Genomic DNA, 20,126 nt, shown 5'->3' with positions numbered 1-20,126 from the left:
GAAACCCGCCCTATTATATTTTTGCACCCTATTTAAAGGCCATGAGCACACAATTAGATTTATCTTGGATCTTTTACCTTTTATCTTTATTTTTAGTTTTTATCTTTCATCTTTCTACACGCGATCAAGGAGCACAAGAACGCAGACGAAGACTTGACGAATCTTCATCCTAGTTCTCCTCTTTTATTTTTATTTATAGTTTTTATGATTTTTCGTATTTTTATTATGCTTTTCGTAACGAACATGAGTACCTAAGTTTTTATTCTAGGATTTTATTGGAACCCTATGTGGTAATTCGAACCTCTTTTTCTACTTTTATGCAAGTTTAGTTCTTCGATTATTTCTTCTATCTTGGTCTTATTTAGCGCATGAACGTAGCTAATTTATGTTGCTATGTGTTATTGTTAGAATTGATTGACAGATCGTTTTAATAATTAGAACAGGGATAGAAGAGCCTTCGAGTAGTTTTTCACCGAATGCGTGTGTTGATTGCATGTATTATCGTAGACATACAGATAATACCTTAGGTAGCCGTTTGCGAGACTTGTTATTTAATGCTTTATTTGTACTAGGTTTGCATAGACATATAGTGAATCTTTTATGAATAATAGGCTTATAACGCAGCGACAGCTGGTTATGAGTAATTTCGTGTCTTGGGTTAATAATCGGGAATCGTAACTTGCATGATAGGAGATTAATTGGGTGAAGAATTATCGCATAGGGGGAAGATAAAATCCTAGATCCGTTTTTTATTGATATTTTCTCGTAATTACTTGCTTTCTTAATTAGTTTAATTTATTTAGTTAATTAAATTGACAACCCTGCGTAGGCTGGATAAAAATAACAATTGTGAGAATTTGGTACTTAGGATTAAATAATTTGCGTATTCCCTGTGGGATCGACATCCGACTCTCACGAGTCTACTTTACTACTTGTTTGCGATACGTACACTTGCGTGTTGGTATTTAGCACCCAACAGTAACACTATTAATTATACCCTATTTCTCAAAAGCAAAGTATCTTTCCAACTCTATATCCATAAATGATAAAACACACACACAAAAAAAAAATCCCCTAAAATATATATATAAAATAAATGCCTTCTCCCAACTCAATGCTCAGTTTAGTCAGCAGCGAGAAAAGATGGACAACAGAAATGTTTTTGTCTTTTCGAGCAGAAGAAGAAGGTGTGGACATAAACCTCAACATCCCTCCATGTGTGTTTAGGGTTCCGACAAGCTTCGTCGAAACAAAGACCGAAGCGTACGTACCCCGGCTCGTCGGCCTTGGCCCGTACCACCATCTCCGCCCCGATCTCTACACCGCCCAATGGAGAAAACTAGCAGTCGTAGCTAAGTTGCACCCACGGATCAATTTACGCGCCATCTCCGAGGGTATCGCTAAATGGGGGCCTTTTATCCGGCAATGCTACGACGAGTATCTCGACTTCGATACGCAAACCCTGGCTTGGATCTTCGCAGTTGATGACTTTTACTTGGTAAATTTTCTTAACAATTATTTTGGGGCGGAGAATAGTAATAATAAGGCCGAAGGGAAAAATTAGCAGGCGATGTTTTGATGCTCGAGAACCAAATCCCTTCCCTTATAATTGCCGGAATCTTCTACAATTTAGTTGCACCCGGAGACGACGAGGTGCGGCGCCTGTTGCAGCTAGAAAGATTCCGTGATTTGTGCTGGGATGCGTCGCCGCTCCCGGTGCCGCTGATAGGAGTAGGACCGGGGGCGGTCGCCGAGGCCATGATAGAAGGGCACCTGCTAAAATTGATGTATCATTAATTTGATTGTGAACTGCACGGTTCTTCGTTTCGATTCCCCGATTTTTAGGGCACATGTTGACAATCCAGGCTTTATTCTGGCCGAAAATTTGAAGAGGGGTGTCGATGCTGCGGCGGGGGTAGGTGTTCCGGGGGCGGCGATCGTCCAGCAGCTCGTGTCGCTGGCGGAGAAGGTGCCGTGGGACTCTGTCTTAGCTCTTTTCAAGAAAGGTGACCCCGACGGAAAAAGCCCTTCATTATTAGTCGAGGAGATTGATATCCCTTGCGTTTCGCAGCTTGTCGATCTTGCGGGGATTCGGTTTTTGGTCGTTCCTGGAGGAATAGGGGAATTCAAGTACGACGTGGAGGAGAAGAAATTCTATCTCCCGAAAATCAAGATCAAGTCGAATTCCGAGGTCGTTTTGAGGAACTTGTTGGCGTACGAAGCGGCCGCGAAACCCGGTGGACCCGATGTTCTAGAACTGGCGGAGTTTGTGGATTTGATGTGTGGCATTATCGACACTCCGAGAGATGTGGAGATTCTGAGGAAGGAGAAAGTTATTGTGAGCGATCTTACCGATGAGGAGATTGCTCCTATTTTTAACGGGATAAAGAGATCGACGGGGAATAAGGAGACAAAGACGACCGATATTGACAAGGCTGTGGAGAAAGTGAATGTGGAGTACGGTAATGTGCCGAAGGTTAAGGCGTATAGATTGATGAAGAAATACGTTTACGGTTCGTGGAAGTTTCTTACGGTTTTTTCGATGGTGATTGTTGTGCTGCTGCTTTTGTTGCAGGCTTTCTGTTTGGTCTATGGTTGCAGTATGCATTGGTTCAAAAATAAAGAAGAAGAGTGTGAGATTAGTTGGGGAGTTGTTTTGAGTCTTTATTAATAGGGGTCTTTGTGTATAAGTTCTCAACCAAGTATGTTTATTATTCTAGGTTTAGGAGTTATATCTCTTTCACCAATATGCTTGTTTATTATTCTAGGTTGAGGGGCTATATGCCTATATCTCTTTCACCAATAAGCTCATCCCTTTAATATTTATTATAAATAAATGAAACATTCATGTATATTCCAATATTACCCTCAACCATTTATAGTCAATTCTTAATTGTAACTTCAATTTAATCAATTTTGTCCACAAAAATCCAATTTTGACCAAAAAAAATCAATTTTGACTTTTTTTTTAGCATACTTTAATATGCTCCAATTTCATCATTTAACTTAATTTAATCTCAATTTGACCATAAATTTTACAAATTATTCAATTTTGACCCAAATTTTTTTTCTTTCGGATTTTTTCGCCGGTTTCCGCGTCGACCAGCTCCGGCGTTGACTTTTTCTTTTTTTCTTTTTTCTTTTATTTTCTTCGGGAATTTTTCGCTGGTATCCGGCGGTCTCCGGCTTTTACTTTTTTTAGTGCTTTTTTAAGTTTTTTTTTTTTTTTGGTTTTTTATTTTCTTTTTACGTCCGCCGCGAAACATTGACCGTAATTGTGCTGTCACTGACAGTAAATTAACGTAATTGTACTGTCGTTGACAATACATTTATGTAATTGTGCTGCCGTTGACAGTAAATTAATGTAATATTATTATTTTTTATTTTTTGTTGTTTTATTTTTTATTTTGTTTGATCTGTTGACAAGTCAACGTAATTATATTACTGTCGTTGATAGTAAAATAACTGTAAACACAATAATATTACTGTCAACAACATCAATATTATTATTTTTTTTGGGTTTTTTGTTTTGTTTGAGTTATTCACGGAGTAACGTAATAATATTACTGTCTATTATTGTAATATTACTGTAAACACAATAATATTACTGTGGTTGACGGTAATATTACTGTTGTTATAGTAATATTGTTGTCAACCACATCAATATTATTATTTTGTTCGGATTTTTTGTTTGTTTGAGTTATTCACGGAGTAACGTAATAATATTACTGTCTATTATTGTAATATTACTGTGGTTGACGGTAATATTACTGTTGTTATAGTAATATTACTGTCACTCACAGTAATATTAATTCTTTTGGTTTTTTATTATGTTTACATTTGTTGAACGGTCAACATAGTAATATTACTCTATTACACAATAATAATGAGTTTTGTTGTGTTAATATTACTGTGCTAGAGATTAATATAGCAATATTACTGTGTTAAACTGTAGTTTAGTTAATTTTACTGTGTTTAACAGTAATATAGTTAATATTACTGTCAATCACAGCAATACTGTTGTTTAAACAAAACAAAAAAGTAATTGAAAGAAAGAAAAGAAAAAAAATTGAAAGTCAGCGCCGGAATCCGGCGAGAAAAAAAAGTTTTTGAAAAAAAAAAATTTTGAAAAAAAAAAGTTTTGGGTCAAAATTGAATAATTGTGAAATTTGGGGTTAAATAAAGTTAAGGATGAGGGGTTATTTTTGTCCTTTACAAAATTTTGGACCATATGTGGACTTATTGGTAAAGAAGTTTTTTGTCTAGATCTCTTTATAAATAAGTACCCATTGATGGGTTTATTTGTAAATACCCCTTATTATTATGTTTTTACATAGGAGATAAATATATGTACTTGTGCTCCTCGTGCCAGTTGTATTTGATTATTGTATGTTTTGTTGATGTACAATAAATGTGTTGTGAGTTTTAATTTTTACTAGTACTTCACCCGTGCGTTGCACATATATGAGTTTCAAAATGAGAAAAAAATAGTAATATTTAAATGATTATCTCTTTATAATAATACCAATTTAAGTAAAACAAAATGGAAGGAAATAAAAAAAAAATCTCTCTTAACTCAGAGTTATAACATATGAAATTCAATTAAATATTACAAAAAAAAAAATACGCTAATGGCGCAAAGCACAATATAAAGAGAAGTGAAATAATTTAAAACATATGGTATAACTTTATTTCGTGGGATGCAATCTACTACACCATGTGAATCCTCTGCAAAATAACCAACTTAACAACAAACACAGTAGCATAGAGGTAACACAATAGATATTAAAATGACCTGTAAGTTTATCACTAACAACATTCAATTAGTGATGCACATTACTCAAACAACAACACAACTTATTCATATTGCAAAAGAGATAAGATGTATACGTCAATACCAATAATAATACCAATATTGATATCAATATTGATACTAATACTAATACTGATACTAATACTAATACTAATACTAATACTAATACTAATACTAATACTAATACTAATACTAATACTAATACTAATGCTAATACTAATACTAATATTAATACTAATACTAATACTAATACTAATTAATACTAATATTAATACTAATACTAATACTAATACTAATACTTATTGATATTGATACAAATACTGATACTGATACTGATACTGATATTGATACTGATACTGACACTGACACTGATACTGATATTTATACTGATATTGATGTTGATAGTCATTTTGCTACAAATAGTAATATTAATATTAATATTAATACTATGACACTGATACTGATATTTATACTGATATTGATGTTGATAGTCATTTTGCTACAAATAGTAATATTAATATTAATATTAATACTAATACTATTACTAATACTAATAATCATACTAATACTGATACTAATATTTTTACTCATCATACTAATACTAATAATCATACTAATACTGATACTAATATTGTTACTCATCATACTAATACTGATACTAATATTGTTACTCACACTGATACTAATGCTGATAAAAATACTAATACTAATACTAATATTATGCTAATAATACTGATACTAATATTAATATTGATACTGATATTGATACTGAATATGATACTAATATTGATACTCATACTAATTTTGATACTGAAACTGATACTGATACCGACACTGATAAATATACTGAAACTGATACCGATACTGATACATATACTGATACTGATAGTGATACCGAAACTGATACTTATACTGATATTGGTACTGATATCGATACTAATACTGATACGGATACTTATACTGATATTAATATTAATATTAGTACTAATACTAATATTATTATTAATAGTAATATTAATACTAATATTGATACTAATACTATTACTAATACTAATATAAATGCTAAAACTAATTTAATGCTAATGATACATATACATATACTGATACTGATATCGATACTGATATCGATACTGATACTGATACTGATACTGATACTGATACTGATATTGATATTGATACTGATACTGATACCGATACTACTAATGATACTGATATTGGTACTAATATTAGTACATATACATATTGTGGTACTGATACTGATACCGAGAATAATATTGATACGGATACTTATACTTGTGTTAATACTAATATTTGTACTAATACTAATATTAGTACTAATACTAATACTAATACTAATACTAATACTAATACTAATACTAATACTAATACTAATACTAATACTAATACTAATACTAATACTAATACTAATACTAATACTAATACTAATATCAATACTAATACTACTATTAATACTATTACTAATACTAATATGTTAATGTTGTTAATTTTAATGCTAATACTAATTTTGATGCTAATGCAAATCTAGATAAGCTAATTATTATGCTAATGCTAATTATGATTGTAATTCTAATATTATTCAAATCCTTATCGTATTCCTAATTCTATTCATAACACTAATAATAGTTCTAATCATAATCCTAACCATAATCCTATTCCTAACACTAATCATAAGCCTAATAATTTTAATACTAATAATGCTAATGCTAATGCTAATGCTAATTCTAATTCTAATCTTAATTATAATTCTAATCCCAATCCTAATGTTAATCATAATCCTAATACTAATGCATATCACTAATTATCGTACTAAGCATAATTATAATCTTAATTATAATTCTAATACTAATATTATTCATAATCCTAATATTATATTAATCCTAATTACAATTTGAATCCTATTTCTAGTATTAATACTAATACTAATTCAAAGAATCTTAATTATAATTATAGTTCTAATACTAATATCAATCACAAATTCTGGTTTTGCAACAATTTTTTTTTTTTTGCAATGATCTATTATTTAGTATAAAAAAAGAATAATTATATTCAATCCCCAACCTTTATATCAAATTTCTTATGTGTGTAGCTCAACCATAAAAAAACACATATTTAATATATTAGAAATTAATATTTAATTATATTATCAAACTGACATTAAAATTATTTAAAATATTATAAGGGTATAAGCAAACATTAAGACGTAAAAGAACAATAATCATTGTTAATAAGATAAACTATGAAAATCCTCCTGAACTTAGGCTAAATTACAAAAAACACCCCCACTTATCGATGATTATACCAAAACCCCCCTAATGTTTGTTTATGTCTTACACAACCCCTTATGGTGTGATTTTTTCATGGAATTTTTTTTATTTCATGTAATGTCCCAAAAAATATGGAGTCTACCCTTGCAGACGTGACATTTCTTTTATCGTACTTTTTAAACTAAAAAAATACCCTCAGGGTTGTCATGGTGATAATAAAAATTTGTGAATGTGTTATTTAAGAAGAATAAAGATTTCGTGTAAAGTTCACCTGAGGGTAATTTTTGTCTTTAAAAAGTACCATAAAGAAATGTCGTGTGTGCATGATATAATAAGCATTATTGGAATATTCCAAAAAAATCCTTGAAAAATCATACCATAAGGGGGTCGATGTAAAACGGAAACAAACATTAGAGAAATTATTAATATAAACTATTTACGGCAAGAGCACTTCGAGTGGGATTATTAAATGAGCTATCAAAATATTTAACCACCATTTTTTATACTCCAAAATAGTAATTTTTAATTTTAATAGGGTTATGAAATGAGGTATTTTGATATTTCATCTTTCAGAATTCAAAAATATATTATGCAATCATGCAGGATAAAATATCAAACATGAGTTATGAATTTAACCACCTCAATGTCCATTCAGAAAATAACATGTGGCAATTTGATATATTTAATTAACAACTATTTAATACCTATGGTTGAAGTAAATACATTTAGATAACTATCAAAATAAAATATTAAATAGCACATAAACTCATTTTGTTACTTTTGGGTTGGAGTTGATGTAGGTATTTACTTCATTATATTTATTAGAGTTATTAGAAAATACTTATTAGTGGAATACAATATATATAGTATATACGATCATTATACATTTTAAACAAAACAATTGGCATTCTTAATGTTAGCCATTAAATAAAGTGCATAAACGAATTTAATTCCAAAAATTTAGAATTATTATATTTTGAAATATATAAAATCAATTCGTTTTTTTATGAATTGATTAAACTGAACTTAGGTTATTCAATTTATTAGTATAATCATGAATTTTTTTTTATTTTAATTAGTATATAATTTAAAAAGTTAAATCAATCGTAAAATTTATTGTCACTGAATTCAGTGAAGAAAAAATAATTATTTAAATAATAATATGAAATTCATGTAGTATAATTTTCAATATGTTAAATAATTGGGAGTACATTACTCTACACATGGCATAACAATAGTCAATTTTCGTAAGATAGTAAATTCAAACATGTATCTTTCTTTTTTACAGATAATATTAATATATAATATTTAATTAGTAAAAAAATACATATGCTCTAGTCATGTTCATGTAAAATGTATAATATCAAATAATTTATTCTGCAATATGTTTTTTTAATATAAATCCAATTTTATGAATTAAAATTAAAAAAATTCGTAATACCTCCAATCATGCAATTATAATAAGGGAAGTTTTGAAATTGAATTTAACTAAATTGAAATTAAATTAATTATAAAATTAAATTCAAAAATAAATTTATTTAGGTTTCCAAGAAAGTTGATATATTTAGAGTATTTTATAAATGGTAGGATATAAATAGATTAATAAAATAATTAAATATATTTAATTCCCTTTAATTTTGGAAAATGATGACATGTTTTTTGATAATTTATTTCCACCAATCAATTCGCCATTTGGGATGAAATTGAGAATATGTCATCAATTAAAATTGCCAAATGTCAATCAATTAGCTATGGAATTCAACTTTTATATATTATATAGATCCTCCGTTTGCACTACTACGAGTGACACGTGGAAACATAAAATGTAGTGTAAAAAGAAATATCATTTAGAAAAAATTAACAATAAAACTATGGAAAATTATTTATGTAAACTTGTTCTCTTTCTCATTGGTTTTTTTTTAATCTATTTTCTTTTGGTCCCTCTCAGTCGAAATGATGGGTAGGAGTCCTCATACGTCAACCACAAGTCTTATTCAACACCACTCTATTGATTCTTCGTATTTTCAGTCAAATGTCAGCAAGAAACATCTTGCTTGATTAGGAGACCTCTATTTACAGAGAATTATTTTTGGGTGCCAACACTAGTGTGTAGTTAACTAATCTAGCGTTTAGTTCAACACCACATCTTGCTTGTTTTTGAATTTTTTGCCGATATACGAGTTGGATCTCTAAAAGTCTTACAAATGGTGTATTTAGCCACCGACAGTAGCCTTATTTAGATAAACTGTGAGCCACGCAACTCAACTTCTATATGCAAGAACCTATATCTGGCCAGAGATAGTCTACTACATTTGCCTTGGATAATTGTGATGATCACAATATTTAAGCAATTGGTACATCTTTAATTTGGTGGGACATAATGAAAAGAAAAAAGTTAAATACGAATTTAACCTACAACATTCATGGATAAATGCTAATAGAACAGAGCTGATGGACAAAATATAGAGAATAGTATTCTATCGATTATTTGTAATTAACAAAACAAAAGACCAAAAAAAACTGGCATGTTTTTAAAATATTTTCTATTATTCCATTACATAAAATGGAATCAATTTACTATGAAATAGTACATAATAAGAATACTTTTATTTATAGTACTTCACTTCCTAATGAATGATGTACATTAATTTAATCCTACATATATAAGATATATTCTAAAAGGTAAATATAATAGAAATATTTTTAAGAAGTTTCTAAAAACTATACATCTTAATATTTGGAATTTAAAGTTGGACCTAGTACCAATGTTTTTAAAACCGGACCGGATATTGAACCGGGCAACCAGCTGGGTCACGGTTGAACCGGTTCAACCGGGGTTCAACCGGGTTTTTGCATAATTTTATTTTTTAAATATTTATATCTTAATTTAAAACTAATTATTATACAATATACATTCAAACACTATATTCATCATAAATATCACGCTGAACAATCTATTTTAATTCATTAATCAATCGCAATAAAATTGAAATACAAAGAAAAAAAATAATATGTTTGTTTCAAAGTAATACATACAAAAATCCCAATCAGTAAATTAATAATTCCATCTCATATATCGCCTTTGAGATAGCAATATTAGATGTAATACAATTAAGTAAATAAATAAAACTAAATATTAAAATAAGAAAATATAAATTATTAAATATAACTGCAAACCCTAAATTGTGAATATCTCATCATTACCTTCCCTTCCGCCGCCCATTTTTGCCTCTTCTTCTTCGGTTTGTGCTGCTCTCCAAAAAATTCCTTTCATTTTTTTTTTTTTTTCTCTTCTTTCTTCTTCTACTCCTCACCACCAAGATCTACATTTAATCTTCTCTAGAAGATCCTTCATCGACCCAAACTATGAAGAGAATCGTGGAGATTTTCAACTTCTTTCTTCCACTCTCTTCCCCTCTTATTTTTTTTTTTTTATTTTGGGGCCCAAACCCGGTTTTTTGGGCCCGGTTTTCACCGGTTTTAACCGGTTCGACCGGAAAAATTCCGGTTCATAGTCGACTGACCCGGTTTTTTGACGTTTCCGGGTTTTGGGGTTGAATCGGACCGGACTAACTACCGGTTCGCGGTTAAACCGGTCGAACCGGCCGGTCCGGTCCGGTTTTCAAAACATTGCCTAGTACTGTCTACATTACCTATGATTAGTTAAAAAGGAAATGATAAACCATCTATATATATATAAAAAGACAATCCTTGGCATAATATGTTGACACGTGGCGCTTTAGGGTTTCAAAACCCTAGGGCAGTTCTTATAATTTTTTGATAGTTCTAGGACTATTTTGCAACAAATAAAACAAGTTCTCCTCCCCCAACTGCATGTATAACCTCTCACGAAACTTCTTTTCATGTAAAACTTCTTTTCATCGGTTTCTCGAAACTTCTTTCTTATAACTTCTCAATTCAAATTGCATATCACATCTTTATACCAATTGGAATTAATTTAAAATTCCTTTCGCTTGAATGAATAGCATAAATAAATCTTTCAAAAATTATTGAAGCGCCACCATAAATCTTACTATTGAATTCGTCCGGGCACAAGAATGTTCGAAACTGTCGTTTTCGTGCATCCAAATCCTCAAGAGGTTAGTGATAGTCGGATTTTATGCTCAAATTTATTGGGTTTTTTGATAAGGTTCTTAGTGTTTTAATTTGTTTGGTAATGAAGTAGGATTTCGTCTCCAGGCACGCAATTTTAATTTGTTTGCTTATAATTTGAGGATTTCTTAATTCGCTGTTTATTTATTTTATTTTTTAATTGGGGTTAGCGATTTCTCCAGATTTCGTTGAAATGTTATTCAGAAATTAATGTTCACGTATTATTACCAACAACCCTGTTTCCAAGTAAGATCCAAAATTTATACCAAACATCTCCTGTTTTAATCTTTTTTTTTATTGTTCAATTTATATATATATATATATATATATATGTGTGTGTGTGTGTGTGTGTGTGTGTGTGTTATATTATATAATATGAGATGAATGCATCACATTAATCTCTCACAAATATGACCCACATGATTATTAGTAGAAAATGAAGGAGAAAAAGATGAATGGAAATGATACATAGGTTTTTTTTCCCAGGTAAATGATACATATGTTAAATCGAAATACATATACTTTTTGGTTCATTTATGTCCACACTAATTTTTTTTCCCACAACAACACTGCAATTATATTATTGTGTATTTTTTTTTTCAGGTGCAATATATGGGTTAGTCTAATTATTATTGCTTCAAATTCATATCGTACATATTAAGATCTACCATGAGGCTCGACCACATATTCTCTACTATTAAGGAAGTATATTTCAATATTATTTTACATATATTTGGTGTTTAATTTATTTATTTTTCGATAAGGTATGTATTGAATCTTATTCTATATACGTGCATAAAGAAATATAACGATGCACCTTAATGGGAAAGCAAAAAAATTCTTTTATATTAATATGCCCTTATAGTTTTATAACCTTATTTTCACAATTTAGATGACATTGTTTTTAGAAGTAAATTGCATTAGTATAAGTTTGTTTGTGTTTGTGTTTTGATTGTCGGGGAAGTTTGTAACATCAAATAATAGTTAAGTTTTAGAAATGATATCTAAGTTTTATATTAGTAGTAGTTAGAGATTAATGTTCGAATTGATGATGTTCATGAGTTTGGACATAATATGTTTTTGGTTGCGTAATTTGTATTGATTTCTTTTTCTTTTTATTTATTTCGTTGTAAATTTGTTCTTTCATCATGGACTGCTAGGAAGAATGATTGTACGACATGGTATATATAATTTCTCAACCGCATAGGCATTTCTCATGAGTCTGTCTTTTTAATAATTTTAAATTTAACAAAATGTTGTATGTTGAACCCTATTCCGGTCTCCATCTCAGCAAATAAGGTCTTCTCCAAAAAAGTGAATCAGGATTCGCTCAAGGGCTACGACTTTTCATACATGCTATAAATGTGATCGAGCATCTTATCCAAAATATATATGTAATAAATTCTTTTTTCTATGATTTTTCCAGGAATCAACACGACTGCTTCCTACATCAGTTCACCGTTGATTACAAGCTTCGTCAACTTCCTATCGGCAGATGACGAAAACTCAAAATGGCACCCAGTATGATTCTCACATTCATTTTCTTTACCGCATAGTGTGTAGAGTCACTCTCTCAGAGGTAATGGTATTTTGGTGCTCATCGTATTGGAATCGGAGTTTGAAAACTTGTCCACAATTTGTATTTTTTTAAATTTACAAAGTTTATTTTCATATTTTCGATAAAGCGAATTACAACTTTGAATCCCACTGCACAGTTCAAAGTTCATATTAGTATTTTTGGTTATATGATATACATTAAAACCAAATTTTGGTAATTAATTAAGATTTTCACAAAGATGGGTTTGGTTTTAATTATGTTTTTTCAAATGTTAGGTTGAGCAATTTGTTATTTTAGTATTCTTTAAGGTTGAGCAAGTAACTGCATTAGAATATTTTAGTTTCTATTTAGTGTGGTTCAAGTCGTACAGTAAATTTTATTATGACTTAGAATCCTCATAAACTTAAAAAACCTAACTCACCCGTTGAACACTTTGCCTGGGCTTCCCTAGATGTGAATCTTGATTTTGTTGTAGATGCATTTGCCAAGAGGAAAAGTAGCAAGGGGCAACAAGTATTCAAATTTTAACTTCATCAAGCGACTCCAGAGGCGAAGCATCAGTGCTCGAATTTGAAACACTTACAAATGGAAGGACATGATAGTATAATTTTTCTTACGATTACTGAATTTTTTTTAGTACGATCACAACAATGGTAATTTATAATTGTTGTATCTTATGATTACGACTACGGGTATACAACTATATACATTGATTTATGGATTCGTATTTAGGTAATTTTATGTTACTGCAAAATGTATTTAAATGAAATAAATTTTTCAGTATTTATATACGTATTTTTAATTAGTTTTGTTAAAGAACTAAATAATGGAGTTATCAATTGCTGGAGTTCTAAAATACATGTATGACACGTTTATTAATTTTTACTATGTTCAATATACTTCATTTCTAAACGATTAATTCATAATATGGCGATTTAAGTTCATATAACACTTTGTCAATTTAATTTTACTAATAAATTTTATTATATATTGTTTTATTACTATTTTTATTCACGACGTATGTAAATATTTTTCCTTTTCACCTTTGTAAATGCTACCCCGTGCATCGCACGGGTGTAGTACTAGTTTGAAACAACGCAAGAATTAGCTTAAATGATAAAAATATGGGGTATTAGGCAATGTTTTGAAAACCGGACCGACATCGAACGGGACAGATGACTGAGTCACGGTTTGACCAGTCCAACTGAGGTTCAACCGGGTTTTTGGCTTTTTTATTTTTTATTAATTTTAATAATTTAAAATTACACTATTATATATATTTTATATTTTGAGCAAATTCTTTTTTACTTTTTTTTTACTTATCCTATTTCACTCCACACTTATATATATATATATATATATATATATATATATATATATATATATATATATATATATATATATATATATATATATATATATATATATATATATATATATATATTGTTATAAATATATTAAAGAAAATTAAGTAAAACAAGAATATGGGAGATCAAATGTAAGGATAATAGAACATTTTCTTCTTATTCTTTCTTGTATATTCAAGTGTGTCAAGTGTGAGTTTGTCTATTACAAAGTAAGCTATTTATACTACAAGGAAGATTAAGATCCTAAGAGTTACAAGAGTGCACTTCAATTAAAGACATTTAATGGTTAGTAACTCTTCATTAATTGGACATCCACTTAATGCCATTTCCAATGCATTTACAACACTCCCCCTTGGATGTCCATGTTTATAGAGTAATATGCCTCGTTAAAAACTTTTCCAGTAAAACCAAATGGGAAAAACCTGGACAAAGGAAAAAGAGTACACATCCAGGTGAAGCTTGCGATCGTAAGACACTGCCTCGTTAAAACCTTGCCAAGAAAAACTCAGTGGGATAAAAACTTGGACGAAGGAAAAATAGTACAGTCTGTGAGAGTTAATGATCACGCTCCCCCTGATGTCGGCAAGAGATCTTTGAGTCGACGCATTCCAATACCATGGACCATCTTCCTGAACGTTGTAGTTGGCAGTGCTTTAGTGAATAAATCTGCCAAGTTGTTGCATGATTGTATCTGATGAACGTCAATATCACCTTTCTTTTGTAGCTCGTGAGTGTAGAAAAACTTGGGTGATGTATGTTTTGTTCTATCACCTTTAATGTAGTCGTTTCTGATTTGTGCAATACAAGCGGCATTATCCTCGTAAAGTATTGTGGGTGTATCTTGTATTGAAGTCAGCCCACAATTTTCTCGAATATGTTGAATCATTGATCTCAACCATATACACTCGCGAATGGTTTCATGCAATGCCAGAATTTCTGAGTGATTTGAAGAAGTAGCTGCCAATGTCTGTTTCACTGAACGCCATGAAATTGCAGCACCACCACAAGTAAAAACGTAACCACTCTGAGATCTGTCTTTATGTGGATCAGAAAGGTAGCCAGCATCTTCATAACCCACTACTTCCACGAAGATAGCGCAATACAATTTTAATGCCATTCTAATGTCTTTTAGTAGGCGCAGAGCTATATCTTGCTAATAAGTTGACCGAGAAAGCAATATCAGGTCTAGTGTTATTTGCAAGATACATTAGTGCTCCAATGGCACTAAGATACGGTACTTCTGGAACAAGTAATTCTTCATTCTCTTCTCGATGACGGAATGGATCTTTCTTTATATCCAACGATCGAACAACCATTGGACTACTTAAAGGATGAGATTTATCCATGTAAAATCGTTTTAGAATCTTTTCTGTATCTGTTGATTGATGGATGAAGATTCCATTGGACAAATGCTCGATCTGCAGGCCGAGACAAAATTTTGTCCTTCCGAGATTTTTCATCTCAAATTCTTTCATCAAATAGTTTGCGGTCTTTGTGAGCTCTTCAAGAGTTTCCACAAGATTTAGATCATCCACGTAAACCGCAATAATAGCGAATTCACTATTAGATCTTTTGATGAAAACACAAGGACAAATTGGATTATTTATATACCCTTCTTTAACAAGGTACTCTTAGACGGTTATACCACATTCTTTCAGATTGTTTTAAACCGTACAAGGATCATTGCAACTTAATTGAGTATAACTCACGAGACCTTCGTTTAAATGCTTCAGGCATTTTAAATCTTTCAGGGATTTTCATATAAATATCACTATCTAATGATCCATATAGATATGCAGTAACAACATCCATAAGGCGCATATCAAGCCTCTTTGTGACTGCTAAACTGATCAAATATCTCAATGTGATTGCATCGATAACGGGGGAATATGTTTCATCATAATCAATCCCGGGTCTCTGTGAGAAACCTTATACAACTAGTCGTGCTTTATATCTCACGATTTCATTTTTCTCATTTCGTTTTCGTACGAATACCCATTTATATCCAACGGGTTTTACACCATCCGGTGTTTGGACTGCTGGTCCAAATACTTTACGATTTTCAAGGGAATTTAATTCAGCTTGAATAACATTTTCCCATTTTGGCCAATCATTTCTATGTCGACATTCTTCGACAGATTTTGGTTCGGGGTCCTCATTTGCAATATCAATTACAACCCCATAGGCAAAAACATTATCAATAACAACTTTATTTCTATCCCAGTTTTTTCTGGTATTCAAATAGTTTAAAGATATCTCTTCGGGTATAAGTTCTTTCTCATGATCCTCTCCAGGGGCATCATGTACTTTAGACTGATCAGTCACATTTTTCATAGCACTTTCTTGTTCACAGATAATATTCTCTTAAGGTGGATTTACTTCTATTACTCTTTTCCTTCTAGGGTTCTTATCTTTTGCGCCAATAGGGCGCCCACGCTTCATGCGAGGTTTCATTGTCTTTTCATGTTGTCCTTCAGGGACATCAATCCGTGCTGGGGTGTTTATAGCGGGTATATGAGATTTTTTTACCGTTTTCATATCGGTAAAAGCATCCGGCAATTGATTACCAGTATTTTGCAAATAGATTATCCTTTTTACTTCTTTCTCACATTGATTTCTGTGTGGGTCAAGATGAGACAAAGACGGTACATTCCATGTAATTTCACGCCGTTCAACCTGAACCGACGATGTCTCTCCCCCTAACGGCGGGAAAATTGTCTCATCAAAATGGCAATCAGCAAATCTTGCCTTAAACAAATCACCCATCAAGGGTTCAATGTATCTAATTATAGACGAGGAATCAAAACCAACATAAATTCCAAGTCGTCTTTGTGGACCCATTTTTGTTCTCTGTGGTGGAGAAATTGGAATATAAATAGCACAACCAAATATTTTTAAGTGAGAAATGTCTGGCTGCTGGCCAGAAACAAGTTGCAACGGTGAATACTGCTGAAATGAACTTGGTCTAATCCTGACGAATGAAGCAGCATGTAATATTGCATGTCCCCAAATAGAAGTGGGTAAATTAGACCGTAAAAGCAAATGTCTAGCAATCAGTTGCAATCTCTTAATAAAGGACTATGCAAGTCCATTTTGAGTATGTACATGGGCAACTGAATGTTCAATATCTATACCAATTGACGTGCAATAATCGTTAAATGCTTGAGATGAAAATTCACCGGCATTATCAAGACGAATAGTCTTGATAGGATAATCGGGAAATTGAGCTCGTAATCTTATGATTTGAGCAAGAAGTCTAGCAAAAGCAACAGTACGTGTTGACAATAGACTTACATGTGACCATCTAGATGATGCATCCAATAGAACCATAAAATAGCGAAATGGTCCACAAGGTGGATCTATAGGTCCACAAATATCCCCTTGAATTCTTTGTAAAACTGTTGGGGCCTCGCTACTAATTTTCATTTGAGATGGTCTTATAATCAATTTCCCTTGTGAGCATGCAGTGCACACACATTCACTGGGCAAAAGAATCTTCTGGTTCTTTAAAGTATGCCCATATGAATTATTTATTATTCGACGCATCATGGTCGATCCTGGGTGACCACGTCGATCGTGCCAAAGAGAGAAAAGTTTCGGATCATTGGACTTCTGGTCCATCACAATATTTGTTTCTATTGCGCTTATAGTCGCATAATACAACCCGGATGAGAAAACTGGGAGTTTCTCTTTAACATGCTTCTGGCATGAAATATTGGTTGTAATACAAAGAAATTCCATATTCCCCTCATTCATAGTCTCGATATGAAATCCATTGAGACGTATGTCCTTGAAACTCAGTAAGTTTCTTTTGGATTTATTAGAGTACAAAGCCTGTTTGACCAAAATATTCGTTCCACCAGGCAAAACAATATTAGTTCTTCCGGAGCCATCAATTAGTTTGGTAGTACCATAAATTGTACTAACACTTGCCTTTGCCAATTTCAAACTCGAGAAATATTTTTGATCTCGAAGAATTGTGTGTGTTGTTCCACTGTCAACCAAACAAATGTCTCCATCGTTCATGTTGCTCACGGACTCATTATATTCCATTTTTCTGGGAATAAAATAAGTAATATAAGAAGATATAATAAAATTCATTTTCTTATATCAATCAAACCACCAACCACGCATAAAATTATTTCGAACTCATTTAGGGAATGGAAAGATAAATATTATTTAACTCAAATTCAACATAAATGTAATATTTGATCAATCCTGATTGATCTATTTGTTGCCATCATTGTTATCATCACCATGAAATTTGATTTCATCAATTTCTCCACTTGCCGCGGGAAAGAAATCTGCAACATCCAAATGGGTAAAGTCCATTGGATCAATATGGTCATTCTCGGTGTTGTAAAATTGATTTCTTTCCTTTTTCCTTTTTCCCTTGATGGATGCTTGATATAAATCAACAAGGTGCCTTGGGGTACGACAAGCACGTGACCAGTGCCCTTTCACTCCACACCTGTGGCAACTCTCATTTTGATTATTATGATGGCCAAATTTTATAGTCTTGCCCTTGTCTTGTTTTTCACCATTTTTATTCCACTTCGGGTGGTATGGTGCAACTCTAGGACCATCTTGATGTCGACCATGACCACGGCGATACCCACGCCCACGGCCACGACCCCGACCACGATTATAGTTGTTTGCATTCACTTCAGAGAAAGAAACATTTGCATTTACTTCTGGAAATGCTTGTGATCCTGTTGGGTGGGAGTTATGATTTTTCATCAAGAGCTCGTTGTTCTGTTCAGCAACGAGGAGGCAAGAAATCAATTGAGAGTATTTTATGAAACCTCTTTCACGATATTGCTGCTGCAGGAGCATATTAGAGGCATGAAAAGTGGTAAATGTCTTTTCTAACATGTCATGTTTTGTGACATCGTCTCCGCATAATCTCAATCGAGAAACAATTTTAAACATGGCGGAATTATACTCATTTACCGATTTAAAATCTTGCAAACGCAAGTGCATCCATTCATATCGAGCTTTAGGAAATATGACACTCTTCTGGTGATCATATCTTTCCTTTCAATTATTCCATAGAGTAGCAGGGTCCTTTACCCCAAGATACTCGGATTTTAATCCCTCATGGAGATGATGGCGAATAAAAATCATTGATTTTGCCTTATCTTGTTCACTTTCCTCATTACCATCCTTAATGGTATTTCCGAGGTTCATGGCATTCAAATGGATCTCAGCATCAAGGATCCAAGTTAGATAATTTCTTTCGGAAATATCTAGAGCAGCGAACTCAAGCTTGGTGATGTTTGCCATAGCAGTATAGCACTGTGTCATAAAATTAATAGTGCTTTAGATTATATGTATACTCAAAACTTCAGGTTTGAGTCTAATTTATTCAATATATTCAAGTTTCAGGCTTTGATATTCAATATGGACTTCGGGCCTATATTTTCTTTAAAGAACTTCAGGTTCTTAATAATTTGCAGAACAATAAAGCAAATAAATAATAATTTAAATATAGCATTTTAATTGACAATAATGATTATAGATTATAAAGTAATTAAATTAATATCTCTTATATATAGAAACACATGATATCATTGTTAATGCATAAAAGAGATAATAATTGTATATGGAGTTAACTAAACAAATATAATACATAAACTAATAAAAATTAAAGTATCACATAGTTAATAAAATTCTAGAATTTGATTTGTACGAATGGTTTTTATCTATAATCTTAATCTAATTCTTAATCATATATGTATATCAAAATATTGAAATCATGTTTTACAAGCCACTTATCGAAAACATGAATAATTTTTTTCAGGATATTAAAATAATCACAAATTCCTTACCAACTTCAATGAAAAACGGGAGCAAGCTCGTGTTGATAACGTGTTATAAATATATTAAACAAAATCAAGTAAAACAAGAATATGAGAGATCAAATGTAAGGATAATAGAACCTTTTCTTCTTATTCTTTCTTGTATATTCAAGTGTGTCAAGTGTGAGT

At 31.5% G+C, this 20,126-nt stretch overlaps 1 pseudogene; it reads right to left on the bottom strand.

The window, feature by feature from the left end:
• Nucleotides 1-18,148: 18,148 nt before the first annotated feature.
• Nucleotides 18,149-19,422, bottom strand: LOC105971476 (uncharacterized; annotated as a pseudogene).
• Nucleotides 19,423-20,126: the final 704 nt, after the last annotated feature.

The sequence above is a fragment of the Erythranthe guttata genome, chromosome 10 (assembly GCF_056151865.1).
Source record: "Erythranthe guttata isolate IM_541 chromosome 10, IM_541, whole genome shotgun sequence".
Lineage (NCBI taxonomy): Eukaryota > Viridiplantae > Streptophyta > Magnoliopsida > Lamiales > Phrymaceae > Erythranthe > Erythranthe guttata.
Note: the sequence above shows the minus strand (reverse complement) of the source record. Positions and strands in the feature narration are given on the sequence as shown.